The following is a 6,000-nucleotide window of genomic DNA, read 5'->3' on the forward strand; positions in this document are numbered from 1 at the left end:
CCACAGTACCATATCTGTGTTTCAGGAATTACCATGAAGACATCTATGAAGAAGAAAAAGAGATCAAATGGTGTGCACCAGCTGTTTCCTTTTAAGGAAGGTCCTAGAAGCTATCATTGTAACACTCATGCTAACAATTAATAGGCCAAAACCTCATCTCATATCACACCAAACTGCAAGAGATTATAGAAAATGTATCTTTTCCCACTCTGCCTGGACATTATCCCAGAGTATTTCTCAACACAGAAAACTATGTAATCAATATGAAAAAGCCAGAGTGGAAGTACAACTGCTGTACAAATTTCCTCTTTCATTATTGGTTGTGGCAATCAAATCCAAATGAGTTTGATTGAAATTGAAAATAGGGAAGATGCAGTATACTCTGTTGTTATGGTAACTGAGATAGTTGAAATATGTGCATTATTTTCACAGCATAAAAGATATACTTCTAAGCATATATTTTAAAAATTTGCTGCAGTGTTTGCTTAATAACCAGAGTATAAAGGAGTATTTGTTTCTCAGTTGGCAAAAGTCACAGTTTTGACTGATTTGACAAAATTTTAGCAGCTCTGTAATTTATTTGATTTAATTTAATTTTCATCTTATCCTCACAATGACTAACTTGAAATGAAATTTAAAGGCCTAAACAGGAAAAATTTAAACCTGAATGTGTTGGTTGGTCAACATAATTTTTGCAACTCAGTAACAGATAAACAAGTCATTTCACTGGATCTGAGCCATCTCAAAGAGAACATCATCAATTGTACAGTCACTGCTGCTGCTGCTGCAAAGTCGCTTCAGTCGTGTCCAACTCTGTGCGACCCCATAGACGGCAGCCACTAGAGATTTAAAATAACCTACAGGACTTCCTGGGCTTCCCAGGTGAAGTTAGTGGTAAAGAACCCACCTGCCAATGCAGGAGACGTAAGAAACGCAGGTTCAATCCCTGGGTTGGGAAGGTCCCCTGGAGGAGAGCATGGCAACCCACTCCAGTATTCTTGCCTAGAGAATCCCATGGAAGAGGAGTCTGGTGGGCTACAGTCCATAAAGTCTGTATGGGACAAAGAGTGGGACACCACTGAAGTGACTTAGCATGCACAGGACCTCCTTGGTTGCCTAGTGGTTAGGATTCTGAGCTTTCACTGTGTTGGCTTGGGTTCGATCCCTGGTTGGGGAGGGTCCTATAAGCTGTGAGGTGTGGTAAAGAGAAAAAATGTTAACAAATAATAATAATAAAGTAACCTACAGATTAAGGTTATGTTCTTATAGTCCACAAAATGTTATAGTCCACATATTCAGAAAAACATTTTCTTTATGATATGTGCATATATAAGATATATAGATATATATATATATATATATATATATATACACATACACATATATGGATAAATGGGTATAAAACTTGTGAAAGATAAGGCAAATTTTAAACTTTTGACCATGGTTGAAACTTTATGTTTTCAGATTAGTTGTTTGTCAGTTGCTTCATTTGCTATTATTTTCTCCCATTCTGAAGACTGCCTTTTCACCTTGCTAATAGTTTCCTTTGTTGTGCAGAAGCTTTTAAGTTTAATTAGGTCCCATTTGTTTATTTTTGCTTTTATTTCCAATATTCTGGGAGGTGGGTCATAGAGGATCCTGCTGTGATGTATGTCGGAGAGTGTTTTGCCTATGTTCTCCTCTAGGAGTTTTATAGTTTCTGGTCTTACATTTAGATCTTTAATCCATTTTGAGTTTATTTTTGTGTATGGTGTTAGAAAGTGTTCTAGTTTCATTCTTTTACAAGTGGTTGACCAGTTTTCCCAGCACCACTTGTTAAAGAGATTGTCTTTTCTCCATTGTATATTCTTGCCGCCTTTGTCAAAGATAAGGTGTCCATATGTGCGTGGATTTATCTCTAGACTTTCTATTTTGTTCCATTGATCTATATTTCTGTCTTTGTGCCAGTACCATACTGTCTTGATAACTGTGGCTTTGTAATAGAGTCTGAAGTCAGGTAGGTTGATTCCTCCGGTTCCATTCTTCTTTCTCAAGATAGCTTTGGCTATTCGAGGTTTTTTGTATTTCCATACAAATTGTGAAATTACTTGTTCTAGCTCTGTGAAGAATACTGTTGGTAGCTTGATAGGGATTGCGTTGAATCTATAAATTGCTTTGGGTAGTATACTCATTTTCACTATATTGATTCTTCCAATCCATGAACATGGTATATTTCTCCATCTATTAGTGTCCTCTTTGATTTCTTTCACCAGTGTTTTATAGTTTTCTATATATAGGTCTTTAGTTTCTTTAGGTAGATATATTCCTAAGTATTTTATTCTTTCATTGCAATGGTGAATGGAATTGTTTCCTTAATTTCTCTTTCTGTTTTCTCATTATTAGTGTATAGGAATGCAAGGGATTTCTGTGTGTTGATTTTATATCCTGCAACTTTACTATAATCATTGATTAGTTCTAGTAATTTTCTGGTGGAGTCTTTAGGGTTTTTCTATGTAGAGGATCATGTCATCTGCAAATAGTGAGAGTTTTGCTTCTTCTTTTCCAATTTGGATTCCTTTTATTTCTTTTTCTGCTCTGATTGCTGTGACCAAAACTTCCAAAACTATGTTGAATAGTAATGGTGAAAGTGGGCACCCTTGTCTTGTTCCTGACTTTAGAGGAAATGCTTTCAATTTTTCACCATTGAGGATAATATGGAGAATAGTGTGGAGATTCCTTAAAAAACTGGAAATAGAACTGCTTTATGATCCAGCAATCCCACTGCTGGGCATACACACTGAGGAAACCAGAACTGAAAGAGACGCGTGTACCCCAGTGTTCATCGCAGCACTGTTTATAATAGCCAGGACATGGAAGCAACCTAGATGCCCATCAGCAGATGAATGGATAAGAAAGCTGTGGTACATATACACAATGGAGTATTACTCAGCCATTAAAAAGAATACATTTGAATCAGTTCTAGTGAGATGGATGAAACTGGAACCTATTATATAAAGTGAAGTAAGCCAGAAAGAAAAACACCAATACAGTATACTAACGCATATATATGGAATTTATAAAGATGGTAACAATAACCCTGTGTACGAGACAGCAAAAGAGACACTGATGTATAGATCAGTCTTATGGACTCTGTGGGAGAGGGAGAGGGTGGGGAGATTTGGGAGAATGGCATTGAAACATGTATAATATCATGTATGAAACAAGTCGCCAGTCCAGGTTCGATGCACAATACTGGATGCTTGGGGCTGGTGCACTGGGACGACCCAGAGGGAGGGTATGGGGAGGGAGGAGGGAGGAGGGTTCAGGATGGGGAACACAGGTATACCTGTGGCGGATTCATTTCGATATTTGGCAAAACTAATACAATATTGTAAAGTTTAAAAATAAAATAAAATTAAAAAATAATAATAAATAAAATCAATTCTTGTAAACAAAAAAAAAGAAAGAAACTTTATGTTTTCAAAAACTAAAATTTAAAATATTTAGTATTTTTGATAAATGCATCATGGTTATATAAGATGGTAACATGAGGGGAGACTGAGTGAGAGATACACAGGGACTATCAGAGCTTTACAACTCTTTTGTAAATTTTATATTACTTAAAAATTTTTTAAATGGCAGGTCTTAAATACACTAGAAACACTTATTCAGAGTTTTATTGATGTTATGGCTAATATGTCAATAATGTTACATACAGAAAGACAAGGAAAACAGTCTGAATATGGCTATTAGGTCATTCACATTCAGCCTTACCAACTTTACCTCAGGTTGGAGTATAACATCTCCCTGACTTAGATACATGGTTATACTCAGAATTTAAATCAAATATCAGGAGCATTGAGATATCAATGATTCAGTATGTGTCAGGAAATGATAAAGTCCCTTAACCTTTTGTCACCAGCTCCAAGTGTCTTAGAGAAAGCACAGCTTACACTCACGAGCAGTGATCTATAGCTTCAAAAGGCAAGTGTGGAAGTATTTAATACAATGATTCATTAAAATGTTGAAATAAAGAAAAATTAATTCAACTTTCCTTTTAGCTCAATTATTTTCCTACCTTCTTATTCACAACTGAAGCTAAAACCATTCTCCCAGGTTCCCAAGAGAAAAACTAACTCAGAAATGTATGATTTTATAACAGAGATACAGCCTTGTTTACACTCAACCCTCTTCTCCATCGAGCCCTGCAGTTCAGCTTGATCTGAACTGTTCAGCGTCAGCTCCCGAGTAGTCTCTACCTTTTGTTGTTTGCTCACATGATTCATTCCATGCAGCACATTCAGTGTTTCCTAGTGCAAGTCAATATCTCTGGACCTTCCCTGAAGCATGCCGCCTCACCCCACATACATACAAACATATTTAAGGAGTTTTAACACCTAACACTGAACTCCAGTTCTACTCAGTTCAACAAATCAAAAACATTTCACTATAGGCTCTAAACTAAAGGAGGAGGCAATGGCAACCCACTCCAGTACTCTTGCCTGGAAAATCCCATGGTAGGCTGCAGTTCATGGGATCGCTAAGAGTTGGACACGACTGAGCGACTTCACTTTCACTTTTCACTTTCAAGCATTGGAGAAGGAAATGGCAACCCACTCCAGTGTTCTTGCCTGGAAAATCCCAGGGACAGGGGAGCCTGGTGGGCTGCCGTCTATGGGGTCGCACAGGGACAGACACCACTGAAGTGACAGCAGCAGCAGCTAAACTAAACACTTTTATTCACAGAAAATTAAGACCAAATGTCTGAACTTACAAAAACAGTGGGGCATTGGTAATCTAACATTATATATATATTTTTGTATTGTCCAAATTTGGTCTATTTTAATCTGAATGGACTGGGGATTTCCTAGATCTGCTCTCCACAGCTCTTTTCCCTTCACTTAAAATGTCTCCCCTTTCCCAATCATTTTCTTTACAATGATCCATGCAGATGGAACCAAAGGATCTCTGTTGTGAATTTTTCCCTAAACCATACAGCAACAAATGATCTCCCCATTTTCTTTTAAAGCAAACTTTTTTACACAATTAACTGCACACCTATGAAGTTTCAAGACACAAGAGACTTGCCATTACAGTTCCCTAATATAATTTATTTAATGCTCCTTAGAGAATAACTTGTGGTGTTGCCTGTGAATAATGGCTTCCAAAGACTCCAAGATTCTTTGTGCATTTTGTTGATGAGGATCACTCTTGCAAGTCTTTAAGTGTAGCAGAAGTGTCAACCACAGCTATTTCCTGCCTTCACAGTGAACAGTTACATTTACTGTTTGTAATTTTATGTTGTAGACTTAATCCATATTCCTGTTATGTCTTCTCTTTAACTCTTTAGGAAATAAGCACTAAGCTTTCAGAGTGTGATCTCCTTTGATGTTGTCCTCACCTGCCTCTTACACATCACTACCAACAGGAGGACTGGGGATGGGACATGGATAGAGCAAAAACAGCTGTCACATTTGTGCACAAGCGTCCATTCCACCCCCAGCTTGGCTGAAGATCTGTTCACAAGTAAACGACCTCATCACATGGAGGAGAAGAAAGAGAGGACATGTATCAGAAAGACCCATAGGTGATGTAGAGCAATGTCTTAGAAGCCCTCTGAACAGATAGGTGTGGCTACCCTGGCACCTGGAGATATATCTAATGGGTGGAATGGAGCCTGCAGAATGAGTGGCATAATGGCTGGAGGGCACACAGGACAGAAGATGCCTTCCAGCACTTTGGCCTATCCTAGTGCTATATTTTGGAGGATTCCCAGGTGGTGCTAGTGGTAAAGAACTCGCCTCTCAATGCAGGAGACATAAGAGACGCGGGTTCAAACCCTGTGTTGGGAAGATCCCCTGGAGCAGAGCACGGCAACCCACTTCAGTGTTCTTGCCTGGATAATCCCATGGGTAGACGAGCCTGGTGGGCTACAGTACATAGGGTCACGAAGTGTCAGACATGACTGAGCAACTTAGCATGCACACATGCACGCATAGTGCTATATTTCAGAGGTGGCAC

This window comes from Bos indicus x Bos taurus, chromosome 6 (assembly GCF_003369695.1).
Source record: "Bos indicus x Bos taurus breed Angus x Brahman F1 hybrid chromosome 6, Bos_hybrid_MaternalHap_v2.0, whole genome shotgun sequence".
Classification (NCBI taxonomy): domain Eukaryota; kingdom Metazoa; phylum Chordata; class Mammalia; order Artiodactyla; family Bovidae; genus Bos; species Bos indicus x Bos taurus.